The 20,853-nt window shown below is 37.6% G+C and overlaps 1 pseudogene; it reads right to left on the reverse strand.

Moving 5' to 3' along the window:
• Window positions 1-452: 452 nt before the first annotated feature.
• LOC140956739 (uncharacterized) lies at window positions 453-7,695 on the reverse strand (annotated as a pseudogene).
• Between the last annotated feature and the right edge of the window lie 13,158 nt (window positions 7,696-20,853).

Here is a 20,853-nt window from a genome sequence, read left to right on the forward strand (position 1 = left end):
ACATCTTATAATCTTTTCTCACCTGCCTTCGCATTAGCAGTGCTGTCCAGTATTTTTAGTTTTGTGTCTGTGCCATTTATTATCTGCTGGACATTTCTATCAATCATTCTAGCTGGTCAATTTGATTTTCGTCCTGCATCTAGCACGGCTCGATCCACCGCTCACAGCTAACATATATACCATGATATATACGTTTAATAATAGTACACACAGGTTCATCGCACCCTCAAGCTGTGCTTACTGACTATGGAACAGGCTTGCTCGAGTTTACACACCCCTCAGTCACATTTAACAAACGTGCACCAAGACGTGCGGATCTGTAGGGACTTTGCTCCAACTGTAGTGTCTACTGAAATCTAAATATTCATGACACAAATGTAATACCTCCAAAAAAAAAACTTGAAATTCATGTATTAAAAGAAATGTTTACAAGGTATTATGGGAGCTTTGTGATTGCTCTTCCTGTCAGAATTTAGTTTCCTTGTTGAAGGATTATGAATCATAACTTGTTAAGTTGTAACGGTCGTCATTCTTGGTTGCATTTATGATTCCACCCGTGCAAGGGCAAATGAAATGGCTGAGTTTACATCGTCAGTGATAAATATAACCGAGTAAACACAGATCCTTTACTAAAGAAAGTTGGCCGCTAGAGGATCAAGCAGATTAAACAACACATCCAAAAATTACATGCTTCTACAGACAGTATTTGCAGTTAAGAGTATCCGCTGGAACCAAAGAGATATCAAATATCCCAGAATTATTATTCAGGGATACGCCATCAAAATGCAACACAAACTACCAAGCTACATCCATCCTTTTTTACCTCAGTCGATAAGTATGCTACTATTCAGGCTTCTTTTGAAATTATTTGATTGAGTTTCGTCATTCCAGCGCGGAAAATCAAAGAACATAAAATTTTATGCACCAGACCTGAGAGAACCAAGAATGTTAGTACATATCATGAATTGGTGTCTGATAGCTCTTGATAGCAGGAAAGCCCATCTCTATTTGCTCGCTACATTTTATCTTCAGAAAAAACAATAGCCAACCACTAAACAATTAGCAAAACACAAACCGTTCAAGGTTGCAAATGGTTGCTATTCTCAGTGGTTGCTGTACTAAGAGCCAAATGTTTGTGCACAGTAATAGGACAGGAAACTCCCACATTAACAGCACGAGGACTTTAAATTTCTCCATTCGATTTATCAGTTTCAGAACATGTAGCAACTTCCTTCTGAGCTATACCCATATTGGTTTTCTCCTTTCTCCATTATCAAGAACTGTAGAATTTGGGGCCGGATATTGATCCTCATTAACTTCTTCAGCATAAGCAATTTGAACACCACTCGCTTTCAATTTCTCTTTGATGCAAGAAGGTGAAAGATCAATAATTTTATCATTAATGGTATGAGTGATTGTTGAGGAGTGCACAACACCCTTGGTTACACATCAATTTCAGCACCAGTGACAGCAATAGCATCAGTTGAAGATTCTATTAACGGATTAGGCTCACTTTTCCGGTTGATTCAAGTAGGGGTCAGACTGAACAGAGAGATCATGATTGACAACTGTTGTAGGAAAAGATGCAGGATTTGATTCCCCCTTGGCATTAACTGCGGTATTTTTTACTGATGGTTCCAAGGTCGAAGCAGGCAAAGATTTAATACAACAATCTGTCACTATAGTTTCAGGGGCGGCATGCTCAGAAATCTTCACCGAGGAATCCTCACTATCCTCAACTTCCGCAAATTCTTCACCGCAAAGATTTAATACAACAATCTTTCACTATTAGCTTTGTTTAGAGATTCATCTAAAGAATCAGTGATAGAAGAATTGGCATTATCCACAGGGGTAGAAGAATTTTCAGAGCAGGAGATGTTAGACTTCAAGCCAGTTGAGGATTCTATTTGCAACCGTTGATATCTCAGGCACGGTCACAGTAGTTTCCTCGCAGGTAAGCGGGTTATCAGGTTCGCAAAGAGCATCAGACTCACTAGTTGATGCAGAATCAATACAAGGAAAGGCTGATGCTGGAAAAACAGAATCCAGTACACCAACATTTTCATCAACCCTGGTCTTGTGGCATGCTCCAGAATTGTTCTCCACCCTTTCAGAGTTGTCCTCCAATGATGAATGAGCCGGGGGATTTTCCAACAAAACAGATAGCTGAAAACTATTCTTCTTCGATTCAAAACCTGTCACGCCTACCACAAAAAAAGGGGAAAGGAAAAAACGACATAAATGGATTAATTAGAAAAGAATAGTTCCGAGGCAACTTTAAAAGTTCAGGTTTCCTATGTTCGAAAATAAAAAGCAAGATCAAATATAATTATTATCATTTAGTAAGCAATTGTTCACCTTCAGAAATCTCTTGCTTTATTAACTGCTTCTGCAGCATATCGGTCCCTGGAAAAACCAACATGTTCATGGACTTTATTTCCTTCTTGAGTGCATCTTCAAGTAGATGGAAGGAAAAAACTGTAATCCATGTGTTCATATGCTCTGATACGGCAGGAATAATCAATTTCTCAACTCCAAGAGAGACAAGTGCCTAAAATCATAAAAGTGGGTGTTAAATCACTAATTCAATAAAGGGAACTGGGGGAACTGGGGCAGGGTGCACTTCCCTGTCAAGAAGATCCAAAAGGAGTCAGCAGGCCATGGTTCATGCCATGGTATATTTTAAATTTCCAGATTATTATTTTCAAGAACTCAGAGATAATAATGGCCAGGAAGTCTCATGTGATGTATAAGCATTCCATTGATTTATAAAAAAGTATATACTATGAATATTTGATCAGGTCAAATTCTAATAGCGTGTCAAACTCTTACTGTCAGCAATAGCAGATAAAAGTAGCATGTCAAATTCTTACTGTCTCAATAGAAGATAAAAGCCGTCGGCACATCCCTTGACGCCTATAGACCTCACGGGTCCCAATAAATGGCATCTCAGCTAAATGGGTTCCATGGATCCTGACACGGAAACATGAAGAAAACAATTAGATTTGCTTTTGTAGGTGGTTAAAACACTTTATGAACCAGACCACCATAAACAACAAAATCATATAGGTAATACTCCAAATAAACAAACACAAAAAGGGCTAAAATACAGAACTACAATTTTATGAGTTACCTTCAACATAAACAACAATCATACTCGTAAGATTTCAAACAAACAAACCAAAATGGGTGCAATTAATTCAGTAGTCACCAAATGCTAGATGACGAAAACTTTATACTCAGAACTTGTGATACAGTAAAATATTTCTCAGAACTTGTGATACTGTAAAATATTATTCAAAATTACTTAGTTGCTCCATATCAGACTGTTGCTCTTGTGATACAGTAAAATATTTCTCAGAACTTGTGATACAATAAAATATTCTTCAAAATTACTTAGTTGCTCCATATCAGACTGTTGCTCCACCAGCTGCAACCTCAATTTTCCAATTCTATTACCTAATAGATGCCGCAGAAATTAATTCATCTCCCCTTTCCAGAATTGCTGTATAAAAGCCACAATAATTCAGACGATTGAAATTTGATCTACATGATTAGAGACAAACATTCAGTACCAGCAGTTGCAGATTCCGGTCATTTGCTCTTAAAAGTCAATTTGTGAGGATGCGGGGTGTGGTTTGAGTTTGTGTCATGTGCATGTGCGACAGAGAGAACAGAATATGTTTGTAGTTTGTGTAGCGTGCATGTGAGAGCAAGAAAAAGGGGGATAGAGAGAGAACAGGATAGTGAAGAAAAAGAAAAAAGCAAACACAACACAAACAACTAAAAACATGAAATGAGGAAAAAGTAAATAACAAATATAAGAACTTTTAAATTAGAAAGTACATAAAAAAAATAAACAAGCAAAGGATGAGCAGGTCTATTAAGGAAAGTTTCATATAAAAGCGTTCGGTACTGAGCAATAATACTCAGACATGTTATTGCGCCTGGAAACTCACATAAGTTATTGTGCTTCCAAAAGGTAATTCCAGAAAAGCACAATTTTTGCTGCAAGCTTCAAAAATACTTTCTGCAGGAATGGTAGTTAGCTACCATTTTCTTTGTTTATCTTTCTGGTTGCTTAAAAGTGTGTTTTTCTAAAGTGAGTTTACACCTACCTGCGTGTCCAATATTTGATAGGCACTAAATTCCTCATATATTGGCAAGTTATAAAGTGAATTTATTTTGATTCTTACATTTGCTTAGTTAGTCTTTAGGTGTAAATATAAACACGGAAGATGGATCCTGATCTGGAATCACATTACCAAAAAATAAGCTTTAGCTTAGTTAGGAACTGCTTACCCACAGTTATATACAACATTGTGTATCATATCAATCCCACTCCTCCGATCAAATATTGGTAAAAAACACTCATTCATCACAGATAATGCAACCGCTAGTTTAGAGTTGCATTCCACCCTTTGAGGAAAATTATGATGTGATGTATCAGATACGCCCATTCTTTGAAATAGAGACCATGAGAATCCTGCTTCCAGTTCATTTTTTACTCCAAGAATTTTCTGTAAGTGATCATAGACCTGCACCAACAAAATAAAAAAAGATGTAATCTCATAAGGTACAATAAATTCTAATAGCTAAGGACAGTAATACTGTTAATATAATTGAACAAGGTATGAGAAAGCAACCAACAATACCCGATAAACTAAATAAAAATATTTTTGAACATTTGTGTTATCCAATGCAGTAGAACTTTTTATCATCTTGTGCAAAACAAGCATAGAGAAATCGATTTGACTTTAGAGGTTAAATTCTATTGATTGATAGAAGTAAAATTTTAGCAATAAATAGAGATTAATGAGATAAAAACGGCAACTTCACAAAATTGTAGAAAAAACCAGCTTGCTAGGCAACGACCAGTTAAAAGGCAGCAAACTTACGAAAGCACAGAAGCCAAAAATTGAAATCAAGTAAGCAGAATGGTAAGCTGAAACTTCACAGTTATTACCTCTTGGCACTTAGGTCCACAAATAGATGCATTGTTAGAACTCAGAGAAGCAGCACATACTTTCTCCCTGCATGATTTGTGATCTGCAAAACATAGGATTCACACACAAATGTGTTATAAACAAAACATGACAAAGACGGGGCAGAGAGAAGAAATACAACACATATGATAACAAATAAGAGACAGAAAAGGATAGTAATGAGGGATGAAGCAGTGGTGAAAAACAACACGCTAAAAGATTTTACATTTCTTCTCACAGAGGCAGCATTTAATAGGTTCATCAGTAGCATTATCACTATGCAGAGCAACATTCCCCCGTGTATCCCCACAATATTTGCACGTACAATTTGGGCAGTGCCAATCACCTGAAGGAAGCATCTGCAAGTACAGAAAAGATACGAGAATTTCAAATTGAAAGAAAATGAAACGTGGCATGCTACTAATATAAAAAATGCCTAACTAAGCATAAAATAATGTTATCTAGCAAATCATGTGTCACCAAAATGCCATAACCAGTTTCCAAGATACTTTCATCTCATACACAGTATCATTTCCAAAACTCTTCTTAACAGAAAGAATGGAATGAGGAAGAGGAGACAGGATGATAATATAGAGTCAAAGAAAATATCTGTTTCAAAATAAATGTTGTGTGAGGTTATCCATTAAATGAAAAGCACATGCCATACTGCCACATAATGAAAAAATTCAGAAGAAAATTCTCTCTTCTTCCTAAGAAGAAAAGCAGCATCTTGTATGAAACATCAAGGAGCAAAAATATGTTCATTTACAGTTTAGATATGCTAACCAAGACCAGAACAGGCCACCCTTACAAATTTTAAGTTCTTGCGAGTGAGATTCAGGGTGTTCATGTGCATAGCGTATAGTAAACTGGTACATACAAAGGAAAGATTAAAATGCACAAATGGCTATGAAAAATTAGACCATCAGTTTATTTATTTATAAATAAATATTAAATTCACAAAATAAAAGAGAATCGATAAATGCCTCATTGTTAGTTCTAATTTGACACTGTGATAAACATGAACAACAATTTCCTGTTCAATTATAAAAGCAATTAAAAATCATTTAAGCCATATAAGTACCTGTATTTCTAAACAGACTTGGTGGAATGTTGATGGACAACTATCACAACAGATCAAATCACCACCATCACCACAAATACCACAAGCATCATCGTCCGGATCACCACCATCAACATCCATGCTGTAGAAATCCTGACGTACAGAGTTCTCCTGCCTGTTCCACACATCTATTTGGCACTGCAGAAGAGAGACTCCAGACTCCAAAATTATATTTTGGAATGGCTGGCGTAGCTTGCTGCCAGCATGCAACTCAAACTTAGAAACTGAGAGAATTTTACCAAAGCAACCGCAATGGATTCCATCTTTTGTGATCCAACCTTCTAACATTACTCGATTCCTTCTGCGGTTCATATACTGTACTTTTTCGCTTAATTTTGCAGCTCTAGAGTCAATCAGCCAGGACAATACAGTTCTTTTTTCCATTATATGGTACATATCCATCAGAATAAGAACTTTCCCCTTTAACAGAATCACGGGCAAGAAGGGTGCATCTCCCAATTATTTTGCTTGTTCTTCCCTGGACATTGGAACCGAAAGTATGGGAGGATTTTTCACTTCGTATTTTTCTGGGCTTCCGTTTGAGAGATTCATCACTTAGATCGTTCCCACTCTCTTGGTCTATTTTCTCCTCTTTTTCATTTCGTCCTTTATCCTCTCTTTGGTTTGTCTAGTAAGTTTATTTAGTAAATCTTCAGAAAGCGGAGTAAATGAGGAAGAACCAACATTCACCTTACTTTTATCACCATTTTCCTCTAACTGTTTCTGAAATGCATCATATGCCTTAATAATTGACCAATAAGCTGTTCCACTAGGACTGATATACACAGCATCTAAGTAATCTCTGTTCCGTCTTGGTCTATAATCTATAGTCCAACTGGCATCAACTAACATTTTCCTAATTTTCTCACGCAACATTTGCTTTTCTGTGCTTCCAACTCGCTTAGATTTCTCTCCTTTTGCTTCTTTTCCGCTCACCAGAGTGAGCTTTACAGGTGAGGAAAACCTTTCTTCCTCCTTTTTCGAACCTCCTTTCTTTGAGCTACTAGCTTGTGAGCCTGGTGGTGCCAGATTTAATGTGGTATCAGTCCCATCGATTGTTAAAACTCTAGCCTTGCTGCCTTCGGTCACAGATGGTTTTGCCCTTTTGAATTTTGCTTCCTTTTCCTCTTTCTTAACACTTCTACTCTTTTCAAACAAACCTCGGTTTTCAGGCAGCTTCAAATCAGAATACAATGGCAACCTTGCCAATGCATCCTTCTTGACAGCGCTTTCAGGCCTGTAACCCTTTCTTTCTTCAACTGTTCTGTGAGCATGATTCTTATGATAAGAAGTCAAATCTATCTTTTTCTTCTTATTGACCATAACCTTCAAAACCCCATTCTTTCCCTGAAACCTAACTGGCTCGTTAGTCGTCTCCTTCTGATATTTCAACTTTAGCAATGAGATGGGCATGTGAGTCTTATCATCCTCCAGATGAAGCCCTCGATCATCTACAAGTCCCTTACTCTTTCCAGCACTAGAACAATCAAAATACTGTCCGTGCTTCCGTTTCTCAACCCCCTCATTTCTATTTGATGGCCCAATGCCAAATTTCTTTAAATTCTTACTGCCACTGTGTGCAACCATCTTGAATCTATTCTCTAAATAATGATCATTCCTCGTCTTCTCTCCATCGAACTCATCATATTCATCAAATTCAAATAAATCCAGCTGATTATTTTTCTTCTCACCTCTACTCTCTGTCCCACCATACCCCCCATTGAACCATTGCTAATCCTTTTGTCTATAACTTTCCTTCTCATAAACTCCAATGACACGTCCTCATCACTTGAACCCAAATAACTTGCAGCCAATTTAGGCTTCTTCTTTTCCTTACCACTACTAAAACCCCCCGGAGCCCCAGAATTGTTACTTTCATCTTTTTTCTTGATAATTAAACACCTTGATGAACTTTTCTTCTTTAAGACACCTCCTGATCTCACACACCCATCCATCTTCATTCATAAGCTACATACGAAACCCTTAAATCCCAATTAATTTAACACGAAATTAAATCCCATAGCACTCTTAGTTAACCAGAAAACTCATTATCAAACATGGATTCTCAATTTTGCAGTCAAACATTAACGGATCTGAAGTAGCACATAAAGCCCACCTCATATAATTTCAAAGCTGGCAAATCTGGCCAGAAATAGTCCTTTTAAAAAAATATATTTTTTCCTCACCGGAAATCCTCGCTTTCACCGTTGAATCGAAGATGAAACGGCAAAGGAAATGCAAACTGGGGATGCAATTCTTCAGATCAGCAAAGGAGGAGTGGGAGACTCTTGGAAAAGGGCTTTTTTGGCGCGTCTATATACGCATTTTATATGCGTGGTTTTTTTTTTTTATTAATTTAAAAATAAAAAAATATTTCAAAAATAGTTCAGAATAAATTAGATTTCGAAAATGGTTAAATCATGATCGAAAATAACGAATGTTTTGTAAGATTCAAAAATAAGATGACGTAATTCAACTGCATGCAAATTTAGTAAAATGAGAAATAGCTAATTAAATGATTCTAATTGCTTAAATTATTTATGTTTAATATGTTTATATGGTTTTAAAGTAGTTTTCTACTTAAATGCTTAAAACTTTATTTTTAAAGGTCATACGAGATGCGATCGAGAAACGGAGACGGATGACTGAAAAATGAAAAATATTTTTATTAAATAATTTTTTTAATTATTTAAAATAAGGTTGATGTTTTTTGTTATTTTTTAAAATAAGGAGTTTGAGGTGATTTTATATGCCGAGACGTAATTTTTAACGGTATTCGATTTTTATCGAAAATATGAACTTTTTGACAACTCGTCTAACAATTTCACGAACTTTCCTAAACAAAATTATTTTAAATGCACTATTGTGCTTACTGAGCCTAGTGTAGCATACTAATGGGTCCAAGCTTGCACACAAGTTTTATTAACAATTTTTAAGCCCAAAAACCCTACCCCTTTAGTTACAAACACACGCCCCACCCCATCAAAGACACACAAGGACCCTTCCTCCCCTGAAACACACGGCACACACGATATTTGCAAGGGAAAGCATCGGTTTTCTTGAGGAAAACTCAGCCAATGGTTCTCGTCGTCGTTCTTCGCATCTTCAACGTATTTTCGTGTGTTATATACGCAAAAGGACGCCATAATTCTTTCTCTTCTCATCTATCACACCCTAATATGTATTTGTTTATGATTTGCATGAAAAACATGAACCCTTTTTCGTTATTTTCGTTTTATGCATAAAACATGTGTTTAAAGTTTGATTTGTGTTCCAAAAACATGATATATGTTTACATAAAGGGGATGCCATGATTAAGGATCAATAGGGAATGTTTTTACACGAGTTTAAGGGTCATAAGATGCACGGTTTTGTAGCAGCACCGAACTAGAACAAGATGGAACCGATTATTGCATGTTTTGTGTCAAGGCTCGGTTTTGATGGAACAACCATGCATGGCTTGGCTTTAGCTCGACCAAGGCTAGGCTGGGACGTGGTTGGGCCAGGATAGGAGTCCTAGCCATGCTAGGACTCGAGCACAGCGGCTGGGAAGAGTCCAAGCAAGCTAGGACACTTCCCGAGCCATGTCGCGTGAGGGATGTTGTGCGCAGGTTAGGTTCGCGGCTGGGGCCAGGGGCTAGGATAGGTCTCTAGGGTCCTGAGAGGGTTCACGAGGGGCTGGGATCGGGGTTGGCTCTATGGCAAGGGTCCTACTCGAGTGCAAGAGTCCTAGTGTTGTAAGGATTCTCGGCCGCAGCAATGGTTTAGTCAAGGGAGCTTCAGCGCGGGCTAGGGTCGAGTCCTAGGGGTTCAGTGGGTTCCGTAGGGTCCAGGGGAGGCCTTGTCAGGAGTTGGCTCAAGGTGGCTAGGGCTGGGCTCGATGAAACCGAGAGTGGCTCATGGTTTTGGCTTAGGGTTCGAAAATAGGGTTTTAAACGGCTAAGAGGTTCGAATGTGGTTCACGGGGTCGAATCATGGCTCACAAGGGTAAATTAATTATAAAAAGTCTATGTTTTAAATTTGAGAATTTTATATTAAAGTTTGAATTTAGTTTGGGAATTAAACGCATTACGAATTTATAAGTAAAGAATAAATAAAAAGCCATGAATTTAAGCTAAATAAAAATATGAGAAATTTAATTTAAGTTTAAATAATTACATCTAGAAAATAGTAAACTCATGGCAGTGCTCTAAACGCTGTTTTATATGTTAAAATGATTATTGTAAATGTTCATGAAATTTTATGATGAAACGTTAATGCTAAAAGACATATTGCATGCTTGATTTAAAAGGAAAATGATTATTATATGCATAAATTTTATAAAGTGATGACATGTAGATGGATCCATCGACGTTGAATACGAATACGAAAGTCACAATTAACGATCTGAATTCAAAAAAAAAGAATACGTATATGTATATGATGAATATGAATATGTCTATGATGATATAAAAATGTTTAGGTTTATGCATGATTATGAAATGTTATTTTAAGTAAAAGTATTTTCACTGTTGCATGTGATTGTATATGTATTATTTTGTTATCAAGAATATGGTTTGCTGAGTCGTTAGACTCACTAGATGTGATCAATGTAGGTGAGTATGATGTTGATGCTGGTTGAGGTCTTGATGGTTGATCTTACTGGACTGAAGGTGCACACAACCTGATGATCAGCGCTAGTTTTTCCGCACTTATGATTTTAAGTATATGTTAAAGATTTCTACGACTTTTACTATGCTTTTGAGTAGTTTTTGAGAGGTTGTTAGTTTTAGTTTTATTGCTAAGTTAGGATTTTCAAACGTTTGACGCTTTTCTATTTTTAAACTATTTCATTTGGATTTTCAAATATAGTTAGTTGTTTTATTTTTAAAAGGACGCAAGGTATTTTAAATATATATATATGTATTTATTTTATTTCGGCCGAATCTTGTAAGATAAAAAAAAATTCTAGTACTTTTTAAAAAAACGAGTAGTGGACGTTTCAGTTGGTATCAAGCAATGTTCAAGTAAAGGGTTGTGCCACCATCAGTGCCGGGAAGCTCAGTCGTCAAGCCTAAATCTGTAACTTTAATTGTTTTACATGATCTTTATAATGATACCTGCATGATTACATGAAATATATGTTTACGTTACATGTTTAATAGCTTTTTGAGAATATATGTTTTATATGCTTGAAATTGCTTAAAAAAGGATTAGTATATGTTGCATGATTAGAAAACTTAGATTTAAATGCATGTTGGTTACTACGTTTAGAATTTGGAAAACGTTCAGATACAATGCCTCCTAGACGTGCACCTAATACTGATAATCAAGCCAAGAATACTCAAGAACGTCAAGAGAATGCACCCCCACCTCTTAATGGGGATGCTGCTACTCGTGCATTAGAGGGCATGTCACGTTTTTTTGAGCAGCAGTTTCATCATGCTCCTAGACCACATCATGATATTTACGATCAGTTTCGGAGGCTCGGTCCGAGGGAGTTTTCTGGTACTACCGACCTTTTGCTGCAGAGGGTTGAATTCGATCTCTCGAGATTCACTTTCGTTATTTGAATATGGGAGACACTAAAAGAGTTAGATGTGCCACTTACATGTTCAGAGATGATGCTTCACTTTAGTGGGAACGTGCGGAGCTTGGGATTGACTTGGCCACACTCACATGGGTTTGATTTAAGGATATTTTCTATGAGAAGTACTTCACTGTTGATGTTCGAGGGCGACTGAAGAGAGAGTTTATGAGTCTCCATCAGGGGGACACGACTGTGGTTGAGTTCGTGAGGAAGGAATTTTGAGAGAGGTTGTCACTTTGTGCTCCTCATTACTAAAGATCCTGCTGAAAAGATGAGACACTTTATGGATGGACTTCGACCTGGCATCCATCGTGATGTGATGATGATGCGCCCAGTGGATTATGCTGTTGCCACTACCTATGCATATCAAGTCGAGCAAGCATTGAAAGATATTGATTTTGACATGCAACGCAAAAGACAGCAACACCAGCTGAATTCTTAGCAGAATAAGAAGCCATACATAGGGCCTCCAAAACCTCAAGGACAGCAAAAGCCCCAAGGGCAAGAGAAGAAGCAAGGACCACCAAAACCCCCACAACCTGGAGCATCAAAACCTACATAGAGGCTACCATGCAAGGAGTGCAATCGCTTACATTAAGGCAAGTGCATGTGGGGATCTTTTAGATGCTTCATATGCAAAGAAGAAGGGCATAAAGCTGCTGACTGCCCAAAGAAGAATGCACCCACAGTGGGAAGAGTTTGTGTTATGCATGCTGAGGAAGCCGAAGAGGAGCCAGGCACGACTCTTATCACCAGTAATCTAGTTATTTAACGTTTTTATATTGCTTTGATTGCATGAAATGTTAAATTGGTTATAAGATTTGAATTTGGGATCAAGGATAACCTAGTGAAAATTAAGTTCCATGCTCTACCTTAGTTGGAATTAAGGATTGATGTTAGAAACCAAAGAAATTGGACTTGATTTTGAGCCTTAATTTATGTAAAGGATGTAATAATTTCAAATATAAGTTTTATGGCCAAAAATGGAGAAAAATCATAACTTTGGGAAAGTTTGAAGACCAAATTGAAAATTTCGAAAAATTGAAGGGCTAAAATTCAATTTTTCATGAAATGCTATGGTTCAACTCGTAATCTTCATACAACTTGGGAAAATAATGATAGAAATTCCTTAAGCTTCAACACGAATAAATTTAAAAGACGTTTTCGCCGCAGGGAGGATAATCATTCTAGGTGTAGCTACCTATGCACTGCTAGATTCGGGAGCTATACACTCTTTCATATCCGAGACTTTCTTTAAGCGACTGAATATTATTCTTGAGGATATGGGATTGGGTTTCAAAGTTTCTATTCCTTCCGGTGACCAAATGATCACGTCTAGTATTGTGAAGAATGTGGAGCTTCGTTTATACAAAGATGTGGTTCGGGCAGATCTTATCGTACTTCCTATGCCTGAATTTGACATCATACTTAGTATGGATTGGTTATCAGCGAATGGAGCTTCGATAGATTTTCGCTAGAGATCAATATCTATTCGACCGCCTAGTGGGAAATCTTTTGTTTTTGAGGTGGCGAGGAACAAGCAAATGCCGCACATTATCTCTTGTCTGTGTGCAAGGAAGCTTATTAGATGAGGATGCCAAGATTTTCTAGCATGTGTCACTACCGCACATGCTCCTATCGATCAGAAGTTGGAGGATATTGAGTTTGTCAGAAACTTTACTAGTGTCTTTATTGAGGACGTTTCGGCATTCCACCTGACCGTGAGGTGGAATTTTCTATTGAGTTGTTGCCGGGTACAGTACGCATTTCTAAAGCACCTTATCGTCTAGCACTCGCTGAAATGAAAGAATTAAAAGATCAAATTCAAGAATTGCTAGACAAGGGTTTTATTCGCCCTAGTTATTCTTCTCGGGGCGCACCAATATTGTTTGTGAAGAAGAAGGATGGTAGTATGCGACTATGTATTGATTATCGAGAGTTGAATAGAGTCACTATCAATAATAATTATCCTCTACCAAGAATTGAAGATTTATTTGATCAATTGCAAGGAACATCGATATTTTCGAAGATTGATCTTCGTTCTGGATACCATCAGTTGAAAGTGAAAGAGTCCGATGTTCACAAGATAGCGTTTAGGACTAGATATATGCACTATGAGTTTATGGTCATGCCATTTGGGTTGACCAATTCGCCAGAGATCTTCATGGATCTCATGAATCGCGTATTTCAGCCATATCTGGATCAATTCATCATAGTCTTCATTGATGATATTTTGATCTATTTGAAGAGCAAGGAGGAGCATAGTCGGCATTTGAGAACAGTACTATAGGTACTGCAAGATAGGAAGTTGTTTGCAAAATTCAGCAAGTGCGAGTTTTGGCTTGATAGAGTGGCATTCTTGGGCCACATCATTTCTAATGATGACGTCGATGTTGATCCGAGCAAAGTAGAGGCAGTGAGAGCGTGGCCAATACCGAAGAGCATAACCGAGATTCGTAGTTTCTTGGGACTAGCTGGATATTATCGAAAGTTTATTCAGGGATTCTCATCTATTGCGGTACCCATGACCGCCTTGACAAAGAAGAATGCAAAGTTTGTATGGGGATCCGAGTGCCAAGACAGTTTTGATAAGTCGAAGCAAGCTCTGATTTCAGCGCATTGTTATCTATTCCATTGGAGCAAAGAGAGTATGTTCTATATACCGCCGCGTCTAAACTTGGTTTGGGTGCAGTTCTGATGCAAAACTACCAAGTTATAGCCTATGCGTCGAGACAGTTGAAAGTTCATGAGAAAAACTATCACACTCATGATCTTGAACTTGCAGCGGTAGTATTTGCATTGAAGAATTGGAGACATTACTTATATGGGGAGAAGTGCAAGATTTTCACCGACCATAAAAGTTTGAAATACTTCTTCACCCAAAAAAAGTTGAATATGAGACAGCGAAGATGGCTTGAATTAGTGAAAGACTACGACTGTGACATTAGCTACCATCCAAGAAAAGCTAATGTAGTGGCGGACGCCTTGAGTCGAAAGACGGCAGTTATTACTCATTTATCACTTCAAAGACCACTATAGTCCGAGATGCAGCGGTTTGAGCTTACAGTGTATGCTAGGGGCGCGGCCCCTAATCTTTCCACCTTGACATCACAGTCGACTTTGAGAGATAGAATCTGTGAGAGACAGTCTACTGATGAGAAATTGCAAAAGTGGAGATTGAGAGATGAAGCCAAGGGCCGGAAGTTGTATTCTGAGGTAGATGGTATAGTTCGTTATCGAGATCGTATATGGGTTCCTGGTGACGACTCTTTGAGGGAGCTCATTATGAAGGAAGCTCATGACTCGTCATATTCCATTCATCATGAAGAACGAAGATGTACAAAGATCTGGAAATATTATATTAGTGGCCGGGCATGAAACGAGACATCCTGTGTTTTGTGACCGAATGTTTGACATGTCAACAAGTTAAAGCAGAGCATCAAAGACCAGCGGGGAAGCTTAAGCCATTTCTTATTCCCGAGTGGAAATGGAAAAATATTACTATGGAATTTGTTGTGGGATTGCCGATGGATATCAAGGGTTTTAATGCTATATGGGTAATAGTGGATCGTCTTACGAAATCAGTGCATTTTCTACCTATCAAGATGACATTCACCATGACACAGTATGCTAATTTGTATATTCAAGAGATAGTTCGTCTGCATGGGATTCCCGTATTTATTATTGCTGACAGAGATCCAAGATTTACATCGGAAGAGTCTGTATGCAGCGATGGGGACTAAATTATTATTCAGCACAGCATTCCATCCTAAAACCGATGGTCAATCTGAAAGAGTTATTCAAATTTTAGAGGATCTACTTCGAACTTGTGTGATCGATTTCCAAGGAAGTTGGGAACCGAAATTACCTCTAGTGGAGTTTACCTACAATAATAGATATCAATCATCTATAGGGATGGCTCTTTATGAGGCACTATATGGAAGGAAATATAGATCACCTAGTCATTGGGACGAGTTTGGCAAAAGAAGGGAAAATTGTCCTGACGTGATCGAGCAAACAGCCGAGCTAGTAGTCAAAATTCGAGAGAGGATGAAGACTCCACAAAGCCGACAGAAAAGTTATGCCGACAAGTGACGAGGAGAGCTAGAGTTTGCAGTGGGAGACCACATATTTATGAAAATAGCACCTATGAAGGGTGTTATGCGATTCGGCAAGAAAGAAAAACTTAGTCCAAGATTCATAGGGCCATTTGAGATTTTGGAGAAGATTGGAACACTAGCCTATAGAGTGGCACTGCCACCGATGCTATCTGGAGTACACAATGTGTTTCATATCTCGATGGTGTGCGAAAGTACATGTCGAACCCTTCACATGTACTAAATCACGAACCTCTGCAATTGACTCCAAATATGACTTATGAAGAAAGGCCTATACAAATCTTGGGAAGGCAAGAAAGAAGACTCCGAAACAAAGTCATTCCAATGGTCAAGGTCAAGTGGCTAAATCACTCGGAGAAAGAAGCTACTTGGAAAACCGAGAGGGACTTGAGGAGTCGCTATCCGGAGTTATTCGGAAAGTTCCAATTTCGAGGACGAAATCTTATTTAAGGAAGGGAGGAATTGTAAGGTCAAAAAATAAGACGACGTAATCCAACTGCATTCAAATTTAGAAAAAAAATGGAAAATAACTAATTAAATGATTCTAATTGCTTAAATTAATTATGTTTGATATGTTTATATGGTTTTAAAGTAGTTTTCTACTTGAATGCTTAAAACTGTATTTTTAAAGGTTATACGAGATGCGATCGAGGAACAGAGACCGATGGCTGAAAAATGAAAAATATTTTTATTAAATAATTGTTTTTAATTATTTAAAATAAGGTTGATGCTTTTGGTTATTTTTGGAAATAAGGAGTTTTGAGGTGATTTTATACGCCGACACGTAATTTTTAACGTTATTCAATTTTTATCAAAAATATGAACTTTTTGAAAAACTCGGCTGATAATTTCACGAACTTTCCGAAAAAAAATAATTTTAAATGCACTATTAAGCTTATTGGGTCTAGTGTAACGTATTAATGGGCCCAAGCTTGCACAAAAGTTTTATTATCACTTTTTAAGCCCACAAACCCTACCCCTTTAATTACAAACACACGCCCCACCCCCATCAAAGACACACAAGGACTCTTCCTCCCCTCAAACACATGGCACACACGATATTTTCAAGGGAAAGCATCGGTTTTCTTGAGGAAAACTCAGCCAAGAATTCTCGTCGTCGTTCTTCGCATCGTCAACGTATTTCCGTGTGTTATATACACAAAGGCACGCCATAATTCTTTTTTTTCTCATCTATCACACCCTAATATGTATTTTTTTATGATTTACATGAAAAACATGAACCCCTTTTCATTATTTTCGTTTTATGCATAAAACATGTGTTTAAAGTTTGACTTGTGTTCCAAAAACATGATATATGTTTACATGAAGGGGCTGCCATGATAAAGGATCAATAGGGAACATTTTTACCCGAGTTTAAGGGTCATAAGATGCACGGTTTTGTAGCAGCACCGAACTAGAACATGATGGAACCGATTATTGCATGTTTTGTGTCAAGGCTCGGTTTTAAGAGAACAACCATGCATATTGAAGGATCGAGTGTGCTAGTGCCTTCAAAAGCATTTCGAACACTATATTCTTCAATGAGCTGCAATAGCTCATGTTCTAAGAATATTAACACCGATGAATTAAATCGAGTTTGGTTTAAAACCAAGCGGAAGAAACTCGAAGTAATATTTCGTGAAGAAGACTGTTATTAGAAAATATTTTAACTTATGTAAACTGAATAACTGAGAAAGACTAGATTAGGTTTTGCATTCTCCAGTTCAGTTATGGTGATAACTGAACTGACAGATACTCTAACTGATCAAAAAAATTTTGAAAACAGCAGTTAATCAGTTAAATACACAAGATATGTTTCTGGATGTTCGGAGACTTCAACTACTCCTACGTCACCCCTTCTATCTCCACGGGTAAGATCCTCTAGAATACTTTGATTTATACAACACTTTGTACAAACCTACTCATCTAGGACTTACACTACTGCCAAAACTGAACTCCTAGCTATGACTGAAGGCAGCACCTTACAGCCAACACTTCTTTAACGTCTAGGTGTCAAAGACTACATACACAAGTTTAACGTCTTTGTGCAAGACTGTATTTGGGTGGTTGAGAGTGTTTGTGTGTGAGAAATGAACAAGGATGTTCTCACACACTGAGGGATGAAAGCTTCTATACTAAGTTGATAACACGTTGAAGTGTCCCTCTGGCCTGATTTCTTCTGAAAGCTGATTTCCAATGTGCGTGCCCTTTCTTTTCTTTCTTATTTGTGTTGTTGTTGTTCTTCATATTGAGTCCTCACTGATCTTATCTTTATATAGGCGGGAAAAATTGATCGCACAGTGAGACTCATTTATTGTATCCGTTGTATCTTGAATTCGTTTCTTGGACTTTGTGTCTCGACTTTTCGACTACCATTCTGAAATGTTATGTCTTTAATGCTCTGATGCAACGTCCATTATTGTCCTTTGACTGGACAAAGGCTTTGTACCTTCACGCATAGCTGGAATCCACTGAAAGAGTTTGTCTTCATCTACAACTGAAAGATTCTGACTGATGCTTCGGACTGGTGAGCTGAACTGAACTTCAGTTGGGTTGGTGAAATCAGTTGACTCTTCAGTTGAACTGATTTCACTCCCATTCAGTTGAATTGATCAGCTGGGTTTCTTCATCAGTTGAACACTCCTTCGGCTGGCCAGGCTTCTGAGGTTCTCCTGTTGAACCACCTATCAACTGGACAATCAGGTGGACTGCTCAATTGACGTAACAGTTAGACTGATTCAGTTTGTGCGATCAGTTAAGTCTTCAGTTTGCGATGTAAATAACTCGTGACTGATCCTAGCTTCTGCACACTAAGGTAGATTATTAGTAACACAAATTAACAAGTTTTGTTAACATCAAAATCAAGATTGCGAACTTGAAAAGTTCCAACACATAGCTTGGCTTTGGCTCGACCAGGGCTGGGCTGGGACATGGTTGGGTCAGGAGAGTGGCTAGGACTCAAGCACAGCGGCTGGGAAGAGTCCAAGCAAGCTCGGACACTTCTCGAGCCATGTCGCGTGAGGGCTGCTGTGCGCAAGGCAGGTTTGCGGCTGAGGCCAGGGGCTAGGCATGGCCTCTAGGGTCCTGATAGGGTTCACAAGGGGCTGGGCTCGGGGTTGGCTCGAGGGCAAAGGTCCTAGTCGAGTGCAAGAGTCCTAGTGTTGTAAGGATTCTCGGCCGCAGCAATGGTTTGGTGTAGGGAGCTTCGGCGCGGGTTAGGGTCAAGTCGTAGGGGAGGGCTGGCCAGGAGTTGGCTCAAGGTGGCTGGGGCTGGGCTCGATGAAATCGAGAATGGCTTATGGTTTTGGCTTAGGGTTTTAAACGTTTAAAAGGTTCGAACGTGGTTCACGAGGGTCGAATCATTGTTCATGAGGGTAAATTAATTATAAAAAGTCTATGTTTTAATTTGAGAATTTTATATTAAAGTTTGAATTTAGTTCGGAATCAAAACGCATTACGAATTTATAATTAAAGAATAAATAAAAGCCATGAATTTAAGCTAAATAAAAATATGAGAAATTTAATTTAAGCTTAAATAATTATTTGGGATTGTGTAGAGTCAATGAAAGCAAGAAAAAGTCAAAATCGTGAAATTTTACATCTAGGGGTAAAACGATCATTTTACATGTAGAAAATAGTAAACGTTATGGCAGTGCTCTGAACGCTGTTTTATATGTTAAAATGATTATTGTAAATGTTTATGAAATTTTATGATAAAACGTTAATCCTAAAAGACATGTTGCATGCTTGGTTTAAAAGGAAAATGCTTATTATATGCATAAATTTTATATATAAAGTGATGAAAATATGAAATGTTGAAGGAAGTGAAGTAATTGTGACTAATACGATGATACGTAAGGCTAAGGCTCAGTTGACGGGTGAGAGTGTCGCTGATGTCCCCGCCGCCCAGTACTTTGGTTACATGTAGATGGATCCATCGACCTTCAATACGAATACGAAAGTCACAATAAACGATCTGAATTCAACGAAAAAGAATACGTATATGTATATGATGAATATGAATACGTCTATGATGATATGGAAATGTTTAGGTTTATAAATGATTATGAAATGTTATTTTATGTAAAAGTATTTTTGCTGTTGCATGTGCTTGTATACATATTAATTTGTTATCAAGAATATGGTTTGCTGAGTCGTTAGACTCACTAGGTGTAATCGATGCAGGTGAGTATGATGTTGATGCTAGTTGAAGTCTTGATGGTTGATCTTACTTGACTGAAGGTGCACATAACCCGATGACCAGCTCTAGTTTTTCCGCACTTATGATTTTAAGTTTATGATAAATATTTCTACGACTTTTACTATGCTTTTGAGTGGTTTTTGAGAGGTTGTTAGTTTTAGCTTTATTGCTAAGTTAGGATTTTCAAACGTTTGACGCTTTTATATTTTTAAACTATTTCCTCTGGATTTTCAAATATTTGTTGTTTTATTTTTAAAAGGGTGCAATGTATTTTAAAGTATATATATATCTATTTTATTTCGGCCAAATCTTGCAGGATAGAAAACAAAATTCTAGTACTTTTCAAGAAAACGAGTAGTGGACTTTTCACGCTGAGTACGTGGTAGTGTCGTGGCGGCACCTGTCCACGCTGTAGGCGCGGATACTGTACAACAAGAACGGATGCTCCGCCAACTCTCCAAATCTGTGCTTACGAAGCAAGTATGCAAGTACAAGATTGTGTAAAAAATTATCTGTGTATAACTTCCAAATCAAATTGTCTGACCTCTTATGTAACGTCCGAAAAACCATCCTACGTAAACCACATGCATGTAAATTATTTGAATTGCCTAATTGTTTTATTTAATTGATTTTAAATACTTGATTTTAAATACTTGCACGATACATAGTAAATGATTAAATGTATGATTGTATGATTAAATGATTATATGACATGATTTCATGAAATTGAAGGATTTTAATCGAATATTCGATAATAGGCTGAGGAAAGGAGACTGGAGACGACCAAGACAAAAAATAAATATTTTTCACTAAATATTTTCAAGGCTTCTTAATATGATTAAAAATGATTAAATTTT

This window comes from Primulina huaijiensis, chromosome 2 (genome assembly GCF_012295235.1).
Source record: "Primulina huaijiensis isolate GDHJ02 chromosome 2, ASM1229523v2, whole genome shotgun sequence".
NCBI classification, from domain to species: Eukaryota; Viridiplantae; Streptophyta; class Magnoliopsida; order Lamiales; family Gesneriaceae; genus Primulina; species Primulina huaijiensis.